The sequence below is a fragment of the Phyllobates terribilis genome, unplaced genomic scaffold, assembly GCF_046119375.1.
Source record: "Phyllobates terribilis strain yellow unplaced genomic scaffold, ASM4611937v1 Scaffold_17__1_contigs__length_24005725, whole genome shotgun sequence".
Lineage (NCBI taxonomy): Eukaryota > Metazoa > Chordata > Amphibia > Anura > Dendrobatidae > Phyllobates > Phyllobates terribilis.
The window spans coordinates 16,726,923-16,742,500 of record NW_027362777.1 but is presented as its reverse complement, the minus strand read 5'-3'; positions in this window follow the sequence as shown (position 1 = coordinate 16,742,500).

Sequence of the window (15,578 nt, the reverse complement as noted above, 5' to 3'; positions counted from 1 at the left end):
ACAATTAAAAAAATTAGTGGGTACGGAAAGTATTCAGACCCCTTTAAATTTTTTACTCTGTTTCATTGCAGCCATTTGGTAAATTCTAAAAAGTTTATTTTTTTCTCATTAAAGTCCACTCTGCACCCCATCTTGACTGAAAAAAAACGGAAATGTAGAAATTTTTGCAAATTTATTAAAAAAGAAAAACTGAAATATCACATGGTCATAAGTATTCACACCCTTTGCTCAGTATTGAGTAGAAGCACCCTTTTGAGCTAGTACAGCCGTGAGTCTTCTTGGGAATAATGCAACAAGTTTTTCACAGCTGGATTTGAGGATCCACTGCCATTCTTCCTTGCAGATCCTCTCCAGTTCCATCAGGTTGGATGGTGAACGTTGGTGGACAGCCATTTTCAGGTCTCTCCAGAGATGCTCAATTGGGTTTAGGTCAGGGCTCTGGCTGGGCCAGTCAAGAATGGTCACAGAGTTGTTCTGAAGCCACTCCTTTGTTATTTTAGCTGTGTGCTTAGGGTCATTGTCTTGTTGGACGGTGAACCTTCGGCCAAGCCTGAGGTCCAGAGCACTCTGAAAGAGGTTTTCATCCAGGATATCTCTGTACTTGACTGCATTCATGTTTCCTTCAATTGCAACCAGTTGTCCTGTCCCTGCAGCTGAAAAACACCCCCATAGCATGATGCTGCCTCCATCATGTTTCACTGTTGGGATTGTATTGGGCAGGTGATGAGCAGTGCCTGGTTTTCTCCACACATACCGCTTAGAATTATCATCAAAAAATTCTATCTTCGTCTCATCAGACCAGAGATTCTTATTTCTCATAGTCTGGGAGTCCTTCTTGTGTTTTTGAGCAAACTCTATGCGGGCTTTCATATGTCTTGCACTGAGGAGAGACTTCCATTGGGCCACTCTGCCATAAAGGCCCGACTGGTGGAGAGCTGCAGTGATAGTTGACTTTGTGGAACTTTCTCCTATCTCCCTACTGCATCTCTGGAGCTCAGCCACAGTGATTTTGGGGTTCTTCTTTACCTCTCTCACCAAGGCTATTCTCCCACAATTGCTCAGTTTGGCTGGACAGCCAGGTCTAGGAAGACTTCTGGTGGTCCCAAACTTCTTTCATTTAAGGATTATGGAGGCCACTGTGCTCTTAGGAACCTTGAGTAATGCATAAATTCTTTGGTAACCTTGGCCAGATCTGTGCCTTGCCACAATTCTGTCTCTGAGCTCCTTGGGCAGTTCCTTTGAGCTCATGATTCTCATTTGGTCTGACATGCACTGTGAGCTTTGAGGTCTTATATAGACAGGTGTGTGCCTTTCCAAATCAAGTCCTATCAGTTTAATTAAACACAGCTGGACTCCAATGAAGGAGTAGAACCATCTCAAGGAGGATCACAAGGAAATGGACAGCATGTGACTTAAATATGAGTGTCTGAGCAAAGGATCTGAATACTTATGACCATGTGATATTTCAGTTTTTGTTTTTTTAATAAATTTGCAAAAAATTTCTACATTTCTGTTTTAATCACACGCTGATGACCTATCTTATGAAAAGAGTCAAGTCCCAGACAACCGTCTTTTACTCTTTACTGCCATCTTCCCCATATTTAGGGTGGATAGTGTAGGGCGCCCATTGTTCATACCCAGAATCTATGTCTGTTCCATGTGCAGGAGGTGTGAGTTGTATATATTACACAAAGGCCAACATTGGAGATGAACTCCAATCCTGACCGTTTTAACCCCTGTGATCAATAGTGACTTTATTAGTCAATAAAGACTCATTCAGACGTCCGTGGTAATCAGTCCATGCACGGACTTTCCCGACCCTAACGTGACTGCTTTATATATTTCTATGAAGCTGTAGACACTCCTGACCCGAGGGCATGTCATTCTGTACGGGGAGTTGGGGAGGAGCGTCAATGTTACTTTGTAACCGCACAGATTTATGTGTCATTTATGTCCATTTTATAGTATTGGGGTAATTCACCCGGGGGATCTAATAAATTCCAAATCATCAAATATTCTGAATTATTACATGTCCGTCATAAAGTATACAAACCTCCCTTGGATTGGTATAGAGAGCCCAAAAACAAGCTGCTAATTCAAAATGTTATCAGGGTAATTTCCTAATTTTCTGCTCAGTTTCTTGCTTCTGATCTTGTAAAATTCCCCATTGCATTGCTGATCTGTGCCAGATTATCTGCTTCATTAACCCTCAACTGGTGAGGTGGGGTTTCCTATACCCCAGTGTTTAGAAATCTCTTATTTTTACAGAAAATGCGAAGATCACGTTTGTTTTAATCGTTTTCTTATTGCCGATTGATTGCATATGAGTGTAACAAATTTTTGACACCCACAAATGGATGGAAGCTAGTGAGACACGTATCCTCATACCAGCATTTTTCAATGAATGGCAGCCGAACAAAAATTCCCTGGGGTGTGGCCAGGGCCGGCGTCAGCACCCGGCGCACCCAGGCAAATTCCGGGGCCCTGAGCAGGCAGAGGGGCCCACTGGCAGTCGCGCACCCCGCTGGGCTATGGGCGGAGGAGAACGGTGCCAGCGCCCGCCCTTCTACCCCGCTTGCTCAGGGCCCTGGCAGCTGGATACTTACCTCTCCCCGTGCCTCTGCAGATCAGCTGTCTTCCTGCTCTGCGCTCCCTGTGACGTCTCAGGTCAGAGGGCACGGTGACGTCTTTCCACCACGCCCTCCCCTGAGCCGTCACAGGGAGCGCTGAGCGGGAATAGTGCATTATGTGGGGGGGAACAGCCTGCATGGAGTATTATAAGGGGGGGGCAGCCTGTATGGGGCATTATGTGGGGGGTAACAGCCTGCATGGAGCATTAAAAGGGGGGGGCCTGTATGGGGCATTATGTGGGGGGTAACAGCCTGCATGGAGCATTAAAAGGGGGGGGCTGTATGGGGCATTATGTGGGGGGTAACAGCCTGCATGGAGCATTAAAAGGGGGGGGCTGTATGGGGCATTATGTGGGGGGTAACAGCCTGCATGGAGCATTATAAGGGGGGGGGACAGCCTGTATGGGGCATTATGTGGGGGGTAACAGCCTGCATGGAGCATTAAAAGTGGGGGGGACAGCCTCTATGGGGCATTATGTGGGGGGTAACAGCCTGCATGCAGCATTATATGGGGGCCAGTATCCTGTATGGAGCGTTATAAGGGGACCGGTATCCTGTATGGAGTTTTATAAGGGGACCAGTATCCTGTATGGAGCGTTATATGGGGGCCAGTATCCTGTATGGAGCTTTATAAGGGGACCAGTATCCTGTATGGAGCGTTATATGGGGGCCAGTATTCTGTATGGAGCCTTATATGGGGGCCAGTATTCCGTATGGGGCCTTATATGGGGGCCAGTATTCCGTATGGAGCCTTATATGGGGGCCAGTATTCCGTATGGAGCCTTATATGGGGGCCAGTATTCCGTATGGAGCCTTATATGGGGGCCAGTATTCCGTATGGAGCCTTATATGGGGGCCAGTATTCCGTATGGAGCCTTATATGGGGGCCAGTATTCCGCATGGAGCCTTATATGGGGGCCTGTATTCCGCATGGGGCCTTATATGGGGGCCAGTATTCCTTATGGGGCCTTATATGGGGGTCAGTATTCCGCATGGAGCCTTATATGGGGGCCTGTATTCCGCATGGGGCTTTATATGGGGGCCAGTATTCCTTATGGGGCCTTATATGGGGGCCAGTATTCCGTATGAAGCGTTATGTGGGGGCCAGTATTCCGTATGGAGCCTTATATGGGGGCCAGTATTCCGTATGGGGCCTTATATGGGGGCCAGTATTCTGTATGAAGCGTTATATGGGGGCCAGTATTCCTTATGGGGCCTTATATGGGGGCCAGTATTCCGTATGGAGCCTTATATGGGGGCCAGTATTCCGTATGGAGCCTTATATGGGGGCCAGTATTCCGTATGAAGCGTTATATTGGGGCAAGTATTCCTTTATGGAGCCTTATATGGGGGTCAGTATTCCGCATGGAGCCTTATATGGGGGCCTGTATTCCGCATGGGGCCTTATTTGGGGTCCAGTATTCCTTATGGGGCCTTATATGGGGGCCAGTATTCCGTATGAAGCCTTATATGGGGGCCAGTATTCCGTATGGAGCCTTATATGGGGGCCAGTATTCCGTATGGGGCCTTATATGGGGGCCAGTATTCTGTATGAAGCGTTATATGGGGGCCAGTATTCCTTATGGGGCCTTATATGGGGGCCAGTATTCCGTATGGAGCCTTATATGGGGGCCAGTATTCCGTATGGATCCTTATATGGGGGCCAGTATTCCGCATGGAGCCTTATATGGGGGCCAGTATTCCGCATGGGGCCTTATATGGGGGCCAGTATTCCGCATGGAGCCTTATATGGGGGTCAGTATTCCGCATGGAGCCTTATATGGGGGTAAGTATTCTGTATGGAGCCTTATATGGGGGCCAGTATTCCTTATGGGGCCTTATATGGGGGCCAGTATTCTGTATGGAGCCTTATATGGGGGCCAGTATTCCTTATGGGGCCTTATATGGGGGCCAGTATTCCGCATGGGGCCTTATATGGGGGCCAGTATTCTGTGTGGAGCGTTATATGGGGGCCAGTATTCCGTATGGAGCCTTATATGGGGGCCAGTATTCCGTATGAAGCGTTATATGGGGGCCAGTATTCTGTATGGAGCCTTATATGGGGGCCAGTATTCTGTATGAAGCGTTATATGGGGGCCAGTATTCCGCATGGAGCCTTATATGGGGGTCAGTATTCCGCATGGAGCCTTATATGGGGGCCAGTATTCCGCATGGGGCCTTATATGGGGGCCAGTATTCTGTATGAAGCGTTATATGGGGGCCAGTATTCCGCATGGTGCCTTATATGGGGGTCAGTATTCCGCATGGAGCCTTATATGGGGGTCAGTATTCCGCATGGGGCCTTATATGGGGGCCAGTATTCCGCATGGAGCCTTATGTGGGGGTCAGTATTCCGCATGGAGTCTTATATGGGGGTCAGTATTCTGTATGGAGCCTTATATGGGGGCCAGTATTCCGCATGGAGCCTTATATGGGGGCCAGTATTCTGTATGGAGCCTTATATGGGGGCCAGTATGCCTTATGGGGCCTTATATGGGGGCCAGTATTCTTTATGGAGCCTTATATGGGGGCCAGTATTCCTTATGGGGCCTTATATGGGGGCCAGTATTCCGCATGGGGCCTTATATGGGGGCCAGTATTCTGTGTGGAGCGTTATATGGGGGCCAGTATTCCGTATGGAGCCTTATATGGGGGCCAGTATTCCGTATGAAGCGTTATATGGGGGCCAGTATTCTGTATGGAGCCTTATATGGGGGCCAGTATTCTGTATGAAGCGTTATATGGGGGCCAGTATTCCGCATGGAGCCTTATATGGGGGTCAGTATTCCGCATGGAGCCTTATATGGGGGCCAGTATTCCGCATGGGGCCTTATATGGGGGCCAGTATTCTGTATGAAGCGTTATATGGGGGCCAGTATTCCGCATGGAGCCTTATATGGGGGTCAGTATTCCGCATGGAGCCTTATATGGGGGCCAGTATTCCGCATGGGGCCTTATATGGGGGCCAGTATTCTGTATGAAGCGTTATATGGGGGCCAGTATTCCGCATGGTGCCTTATATGGGGGTCAGTATTCCGCATGGAGCCTTATATGGGGGTCAGTATTCCGCATGGGGCCTTATATGGGGGCCAGTATTCCGCATGGAGCCTTATGTGGGGGTCAGTATTCCGCATGGAGCCTTATATGGGGGTCAGTATTCTGTATGGAGCCTTATATGGGGGCCAGTATTCCGCATGGAGCCTTATATGGGGGCCAGTATTCTGTATGGAGCCTTATATGGGGGCCAGTATGCCTTATGGGGCCTTATATGGGGGCCAGTATTCTTTATGGAGCCTTATATGGGGGCCAGTATTCCTTATGGGGCCTTATATGGGGGCCAGTATTCCGCATGGGGCCTTATATGGGGGCCAGTATTCTGTGTGGAGCGTTATATGGGGGCCAGTATTCCGTATGGAGCCTTATATGGGGGCCAGTATTCCGTATGAAGCGTTATATGGGGGCCAGTATTCTGTATGGAGCCTTATATGGGGGCCAGTATTCTGTATGAAGCGTTATATGGGGGCCAGTATTCCGCATGGAGCCTTATATGGGGGTCAGTATTCCGCATGGAGCCTTATATGGGGGCCAGTATTCCGCATGGGGCCTTATATGGGGGCCAGTATTCTGTATGAAGCGTTATATGGGGGCCAGTATTCCGCATGGAGCCTTATATGGGGGTCAGTATTCCGCATGGAGCCTTATATGGGGGCCAGTATTCCGCATGGAGCCTTATATGGGGGTCAGTATTCAGCATGGAGCCTTATATGGGGGTCAGTATTCTGTATGGAGCCTTATATGGGGGCCAGTATTCCGCATGGAGCCTTATATGGGGGCCAGTATTCTGTATGGAGCCTTAAATGGGGGCCAGTATTCCTTATGGGGCCTTATATGGGGGCCAGTATTCTGTATGGAGCCTTATATGGGGGCCAGTATTCCTTATGGGGCCTTATATGGGGGCCAGTATTCCGTATGAAGCGTTATATGGGGGCCAGTATTCTGTATGGAGCCTTATATGGGGGCCAGTATTCTGTGTGGAGTCTTATATGGGGGCCAGTATTCTGTATGGAGCCTTATATGGGGGCCAGTATTCCGTATGGAGCCTTATATGGGGGCCAGTATTCCGCATGGAGCCTTATATGGGGGCCAGTATTCCGTATGGAGCCTTATATGGGGGCCAGTATTCCGTATGGAGCCTTATATGGGGGCCAGTATTCTGTATGGAGCCTTATATGGGGGCCAGTATTCCGTATGGAGCCTTATATGGGGGCCAGTATTCCGTATGGAGCCTTATATGGGGGCCAGTATTCCGTATGGAGCCTTATATGGGGGCCAGTATTCCGTATGGAGCCTTATATGGGGGCCAGTATTCCGTATGGAGCCTTATATGGGGGCCAGTATTCCGTATGGAGCCTTATATGGGGGCCAGTATTCCGTATGGAGCCTTATATGGGGGCCAGTATTCCGTATGGAGCCTTATATGGGGGCCAGTATTCCGTATGGAGCCTTATATGGGGGCCAGTATTCCGTATGTAGCCTTATATGGGGGCCAGTATTCCGCATGGAGCCTTATATGGGGGCCTGTATTCCGCATGGGGCCTTATTTGGGGTCCAGTATTCCTTATGGGGCCTTATATGGGGGCCAGTATTCCGTATGAAGCGTTATATGGGGGCCAGTATTCCGTATGGAGCCTTATATGGGGGCCAGTATTCCGTATGGGGCCTTATATGGGGGCCAGTATTCTGTATGAAGCGTTATATGGGGGCCAGTATTCCTTATGGGGCCTTATATGGGGGCCAGTATTCCGTATGGAGCCTTATATGGGGGCCAGTATTCCGTATGGAGCCTTATATGGGGGCCAGTATTCTGTATGGAGCCTTATATGGGGGCCAGTATTCCGTATGGAGCCTTATATGGGGGCCAGTATTCCGTATGGAGCGTTATATGGGGGCCAGTATTCCGTATGGAGCCTTATATGGGGGCCAGTATTCCGTATGGAGCCTTATATGGGGGCCAGTATTCCGTATGGAGCCTTATATGGGGGCCAGTATTCCGTATGTAGCCTTATATGGGGGCCAGTATTCCGCATGGAGCCTTATATGGGGGCCTGTATTCCGCATGGGGCCTTATTTGGGGTCCAGTATTCCTTATGGGGCCTTATATGGGGGCCAGTATTCCGTATGAAGCGTTATATGGGGGCCAGTATTCCGTATGGAGCCTTATATGGGGGCCAGTATTCCGTATGGGGCCTTATATGGGGGCCAGTATTCTGTATGAAGCGTTATATGGGGGCCAGTATTCCTTATGGGGCCTTATATGGGGGCCAGTATTCCGTATGGAGCCTTATATGGGGGCCAGTATTCCGTATGGATCCTTGTATGGGGGCCAGTATTCCGCATGGAGCCTTATATGGGGGCCAGTATTCCGCATGGGGCCTTATATGGGGGCCAGTATTCCGCATGGAGCCGTATATGGGGGTCAGTATTCCGCTTGGAGCCTTATATGGGGGTCAGTATTCTGTATGGAGCCTTATATGGGGGCCAGTATTCCTTATGGGGCCTTATATGGGGGCCAGTATTCTGTATGGAGCCTTATATGGGGGCCAGTATTCCTTATGGGGCCTTATATGGGGGCCAGTATTCCGCATGGGGCCTTATATGGGGGCCAGTATTCTGTGTGGAGCGTTATATGGGGGCCAGTATTCCGTATGGAGCCTTATATGGGGGCCAGTATTCCGTATGAAGCGTTATATGGGGGCCAGTATTCTGTATGGAGCATTATATGGGGGCCAGTATTCTGTATGAAGCGTTATATGGGGGTCAGTATTCCGCATGGAGCCTTATATGGGGGTCAGTATTCCGCATGGAGCCTTATATGGGGGCCAGTATTCCGCATGGAGCCTTATATGGGGGTCAGTATTCCGCATGGAGCCTTATATGGGGGTCAGTATTCTGTATGGAGCCTTATATGGGGGCCAGTATTTCGCATGGAGCCTTATATGGGGGCCAGTATTCTGTATGGAGCCTTATATGGGGGCCAGTATTCCTTATGGGGCCTTATATGGGGGCCAGTATTCTGTATGGAGCCTTATATGGGGGCCAGTATTCCTTATGGGGCCTTATATGGGGGCCAGTATTCCGCATGGGGCCTTATATGGGGGCAAGTATTCTGTGTGGAGCGTTATATGGGGGCCAGTATTCCGTATTGAGCCTTATATGGGGGCCAGTATTCCGTATGGAGCCTTATATGGGGGCCAGTATTCCGTATGGAGCCTTATATGGGGGCCAGTATTCCGCATGGAGCCTTATATGGGGGTCAGTATTCCGCTTGGAGCCTTATATGGGGGCCAGTATTCCTTATGGGGCCTTATATGGGGGCCAGTATTCCTTATGGGGCCTTATATGGGGGCTAGTATTCCGTATGGGGCCTTATATGGGGGCCAGTATTCCGTATGAAGCGTTATATGGGGGCCAGTATTCTGTATGGAGCCTTATATGGGGGCCAGTATTCTGTGTGGAGTCTTATATGGGGGCCAGTATTCTGTATGGAGCCTTATATGGGGGCCAGTATTCCGTATGGAGCCTTATATGGGGGCCAGTATTCCGCATGGAGCCTTATATGGGGGCCAGTATTCCGTATGGAGCCTTATATGGGGGCCAGTATTCCGTATGGAGCCTTATATGGGGGCCAGTATTCTGTATGGAGCCTTATATGGGGGCCAGTATTCCGTATGGAGCCTTATATGGGGGCCAGTATTCCGTATGGAGCCTTATATGGGGGCCAGTATTCCGTATGGAGCCTTATATGGGGGCCAGTATTCCGTATGGAGCCTTATATGGGGGCAGTATTCCGTATGGAGCCTTATATGGGGGCCAGTATTCCGTATGTAGCCTTATATGGGGGCCAGTATTCCGCATGGAGCCTTATATGGGGGCCTGTATTCCGCATGGGGCCTTATATGGGGGCCAGTATTCCTTATGGGGCCTTATATGGGGGTCAGTATTCCGCATGGAGCCTTATATGGGGGCCTGTATTCCGCATGGGGCCTTATATGGGGGCCAGTATTCCTTATGGGGCCTTATATGGGGGCCAGTATTCCGTATGAAGCGTTATATGGGGGCCAGTATTCCGTATGGAGCCTTATATGGGGGCTAGTATTCCGTATGGGGCCTTATATGGGGGCCAGTATTCTGTATGAAGCGTTATATGGGGGCCAGTATTCCTTATGGGGCCTTATATGGGGGCCAGTATTCCGTATGGAGCCTTATATGGGGGCCAGTATTCCGTATGGAGCCTTATATGGGGGCCAGTATTCCGTATGGAGCCTTATATGGGGGCCAGTATTCCGTATGGAGCCTTATATGGGGGCCAGTATTCCGTATGGAGCCTTATATGGGGGCCAGTATTCCGTATGGAGCCTTATATGGGGGCCAGTATTCCGTATGTAGCCTTATATGGGGGCCAGTATTCCGCATGGAGCCTTATATGGGGGCCTGTATTCCGCATGGGGCCTTATTTGGGGTCCAGTATTCCTTATGGGGCCTTATATGGGGGCCAGTATTCCGTATGAAGCGTTATATGGGGGCCAGTATTCCGTATGGAGCCTTATATGGGGGCCAGTATTCCGTATGGGGCCTTATATGGGGGCCAGTATTCTGTATGAAGCGTTATATGGGGGCCAGTATTCCTTATGGGGCCTTATATGGGGGCCAGTATTCCGTATGGAGCCTTATATGGGGGCCAGTATTCCGTATGGATCCTTGTATGGGGGCCAGTATTCCGCATGGAGCCTTATATGGGGGCCAGTATTCCGCATGGGGCCTTATATGGGGGCCAGTATTCCGCACGGAGCCTTATATGGGGGTCAGTATTCCGCATGGAGCCTTATATGGGGGTCAGTATTCTGTATGGAGCCTTATATGGGGGCCAGTATTCCTTATGGGGCCTTATATGGGGGCCAGTATTCTGTATGGAGCCTTATATGGGGGCCAGTATTCCTTATGGGGCCTTATATGGGGGCCAGTATTCCGCATGGGGCCTTATATGGGGGCCAGTATTCTGTGTGGAGCGTTATATGGGGGCCAGTATTCCGTATGGAGCCTTATATGGGGGCCAGTATTCCGTATGAAGCGTTATATGGGGGCCAGTATTCTGTATGGAGCCTTATATGGGGGCCAGTATTCTGTATGAAGCGTTATATGGGGGCCAGTATTCCGCATGGAGCCTTATATGGAGGTCAGTATTCCGCATGGAGCCTTATATGGGGGCCAGTATTCCGCATGGGGCCTTATATGGGGGCCAGTATTCTGTATGAAGCGTTATATGGGGGCCAGTATTCCGCATGGAGCCTTATATGGGGGTCAGTATTCCGCATGGAGCCTTATATGGGGGTCAGTATTCCGCATGGGGCCTTATATGGGGGCCAGTATTCCGCATGGAGCCTTATATGGGGGTCAGTATTCCGCATGGAGCCTTATATGGGGGTCAGTATTCTGTATGGAGCCTTATATGGGGGCCAGTATTCCGCATGGAGCCTTATATGGGGGCCATTATTCTGTATGGAGCCTTATATGGGGGCCAGTATTCCTTATGGGGCCTTATATGGGGGCCAGTATTCTGTATGGAGCCTTATATGGGGGCCAGTATTCCTTATGGGGCCTTATATGGGGGCCAGTATTCCGCATGGGGCCTTATATGGGGGCCAGTATTCTGTGTGGAGCGTTATATGGGGGCCAGTATTCCGTATGGAGCCTTATATGGGGGCCAGTATTCCGTATGAAGCGTTATATGGGGGCCAGTATTCTGTATGGAGCCTTATATGGGGGCCAGTATTCTGTATGAAGCGTTATATGGGGGCCAGTATTCCGCATGGAGCCTTATATGGGGGTCAGTATTCCGCATGGAGCCTTATATGGGGGCCAGTATTCCGCATGGGGCCTTATATGGGAGCCAGTATTCTGTATGAAGCGTTATATGGGGGCCAGTATTCCGCATGGAGCCTTATATGGGGGTCAGTATTCCGCATGGAGCCTTATATGGGGGTCAGTATTCCGCATGGGGCCTTATATGGGGGCCAGTATTCCGCATGGAGACTTATATGGGGGTCAGTATTCCGCATGGAGCCTTATATGGGGGTCAGTATTCTGTATGGAGCCTTATATGGGGGCCAGTATTCCGCATGGAGCCTTATATGGGGGCCAGTATTCTGTATGGAGCCTTATATGGGGGCCAGTATTCCTTATGGGGCCTTATATGGGGGCCAGTATTCTGCATGGAGCCTTATATGGGGGCCAGTATTCCTTATGGGGCCTTATATGGGGGCCAGTATTCCGTATGGAGCCTTATATGGGGGCCAGTATTCTGTATGGAGCCTTATATGGGGGCCAGTATTCCGTATGGAGCCTTATATGGGGGCCAGTATTCCGTATGGAGCCTTATATGGGGGCCAGTATTCCGTATGGAGCCTTATATGGGGGCCAGTATTCCGTATGGAGCCTTATATGGGGGCCAGTATTCCGTATGGAGCCTTATATGGGGGCCAGTATTCCGTATGTAGCCTTATATGGGGGCCAGTATTCCGCATGGAGCCTTATATGGGGGCCTGTATTCCGCATGAGGCCTTATATGGGGGCCAGTATTCCTTATGGGGCCTTATATGGGGGTCAGTATTCCGCATGGAGCCTTATATGGGGGCCTGTATTCCGCATTGGGCCTTATATGGGGGCCAGTATTCCTTATGGGGCCTTATATGGGGGCCAGTATTCCGTATGAAGCGTTATATGGGGGCCAGTGTTCCGTATGGAACCTTATATGGGGGCTAGTATTCCGTATGGGGCCTTATATGGGGGCCAGTATTCTGTATGAAGCGTTATATGGGGGCCAGTATTCCTTATGGGGCCTTATATGGGGGCCAGTATTCCGTAGGGAGCCTTATATGGGGGCCAGTATTCCGTATGGAGCCTTATATGGGGGCCAGTATTCCGTATGGAGCCTTATATGGGGGCCAGTATTCCGTATGGAGCCTTATATGGGGGCCAGTATTCCGTATGGAGCCTTATATGGGGGCCAGTATTCCGTATGGAGCCTTATATGGGGGCCAGTATTCCGTATGTAGCCTTATATGGGGGCCAGTATTCCGCATGGAGCCTTATATGGGGGCCTGTATTCCGCATGGGGCCTTATTTGGGGTCCAGTATTCCTTATGGGGCCTTATATGGGGGCCAGTATTCCGTATGAAGCGTTATATGGGGGCCAGTATTCCGTATGGAGCCTTATATGGGGGCCAGTATTCCGTATGGGGCCTTATATGGGGGCCAGTATTCTGTATGAAGCGTTATATGGGGGCCAGTATTCCTTATGGGGTCTTATATGGGGGTCAGTATTCTGTATGGAGCCTTATATGGGGGCCAGTATTCCTTATGGGGCCTTATATGGGGGCCAGTATTCTGTATGGAGCCTTATATGGGGGCCAGTATTCCTTATGGGGCCTTATATGGGGGCCAGTATTCCGCATGGGGCCTTATATGGGGGCCAGTATTCTGTGTGGAGCGTTATATGGGGGCCAGTATTCCGTATGGAGCCTTATATGGGGGCCAGTATTCCGTATGAAGCGTTATATGGGGGCCAGTATTCTGTATGGAGCATTATATGGGGGCCAGTATTCTGTATGAAGCGTTATATGGGGGTCAGTATTCCGCATGGAGCCTTATATGGGGGTCAGTATTCCGCATGGAGCCTTATATGGGGGCCAGTATTCCGCATGGAGCCTTATATGGGGGTCAGTATTCCGCATGGAGCCTTATATGGGGGTCAGTATTCTGTATGGAGCCTTATATGGGGGCCAGTATTTCGCATGGAGCCTTATATGGGGGCCAGTATTCTGTATGGAGCCTTATATGGGGGCCAGTATTCCTTATGGGGCCTTATATGGGGGCCAGTATTCTGTATGGAGCCTTATATGGGGGCCAGTATTCCTTATGGGGCCTTATATGGGGGCCAGTATTCCGCATGGGGCCTTATATGGGGGCCAGTATTCTGTGTGGAGCGTTATATGGGGGCCAGTATTCCGTATTGAGCCTTATATGGGGGCCAGTATTCCGTATGGAGCCTTATATGGGGGCCAGTATTCCGTATGGAGCCTTATATGGGGGCCAGTATTCCGCATGGAGCCTTATATGGGGGTCAGTATTCCGCTTGGAGCCTTATATGGGGGCCAGTATTCCTTATGGGGCCTTATATGGGGGCCAGTATTCCTTATGGGGCCTTATATGGGGGCTAGTATTCCGTATGGGGCCTTATATGGGGGCCAGTATTCCGTATGAAGCGTTATATGGGGGCCAGTATTCTGTATGGAGCCTTATATGGGGGCCAGTATTCTGTGTGGAGTCTTATATGGGGGCCAGTATTCTGTATGGAGCCTTATATGGGGGCCAGTATTCCGTATGGAGCCTTATATGGGGGCCAGTATTCCGCATGGAGCCTTATATGGGGGCCAGTATTCCGTATGGAGCCTTATATGGGGGCCAGTATTCCGTATGGAGCCTTATATGGGGGCCAGTATTCTGTATGGAGCCTTATATGGGGGCCAGTATTCCGTATGGAGCCTTATATGGGGGCCAGTATTCCGTATGGAGCCTTATATGGGGGCCAGTATTCCGTATGGAGCCTTATATGGGGGCCAGTATTCCGTATGGAGCCTTATATGGGGGCCAGTATTCCGTATGGAGCCTTATATGGGGGCCAGTATTCCGTATGTAGCCTTATATGGGGGCCAGTATTCCGCATGGAGCCTTATATGGGGGCCTGTATTCCGCATGGGGCCTTATATGGGGGCCAGTATTCCTTATGGGGCCTTATATGGGGGTCAGTATTCCGCATGGAGCCTTATATGGGGGCCTGTATTCCGCATGGGGCCTTATATGGGGGCCAGTATTCCTTATGGGGCCTTATATGGGGGCCAGTATTCCGTATGAAGCGTTATATGGGGGCCAGTATTCCGTATGGAGCCTTATATGGGGGCTAGTATTCCGTATGGGGCCTTATATGGGGGCCAGTATTCTGTATGAAGCTTTATATGGGGGCCAGTATTCCTTATGGGGCCTTATATGGGGGCCAGTATTCCGTATGGAGCCTTATATGGGGGCCAGTATTCCGTATGGAGCCTTATATGGGGGCCAGTATTCCGTATGGAGCCTTATATGGGGGCCAGTATTCCGTATGGAGCCTTATATGGGGGCCAGTATTCCGTATGGAGCCTTATATGGGGGCCAGTATTCCGTATGGAGCCTTATATGGGGGCCAGTATTCCGTATGTAGCCTTATATGGGGGCCAGTATTCCGCATGGAGCCTTATATGGGGGCCTGTATTCCGCATGGGGCCTTATTTGGGGTCCAGTATTCCTTATGGGGCCTTATATGGGGGCCAGTATTCCGTATGAAGCGTTATATGGGGGCCAGTATTCCGTATGGAGCCTTATATGGGGGCCAGTATTCCGTATGGGGCCTTATATGGGGGCCAGTATTCTGTATGAAGCGTTATATGGGGGCCAGTATTCCTTATGGGGCCTTATATGGGGGCCAGTATTCCGTATGGAGCCTTATATGGGGGCCAGTATTCCGTATGGATCCTTGTATGGGGGCCAGTATTCCGCATGGAGCCTTATATGGGGGCCAGTATTCCGCATGGGGCCTTATATGGGGGCCAGTATTCCGCACGGAGCCTTATATGGGGGTCAGTATTCCGCATGGAGCCTTATATGGGGGTCAGTATTCTGTATGGAGCCTTATATGGGGGCCAGTATTCCTTATGGGGCCTTATATGGGGGCCAGTATTCTGTATGGAGCCTTATATGGGGGCCAGTATTCCTTATGGGGCCTTATATGGGGGCCAGTATTCCGCATGGGGCCTTATATGGGGGCCAGTATTCTGTGTGGAGCGTTATATGGGGGCC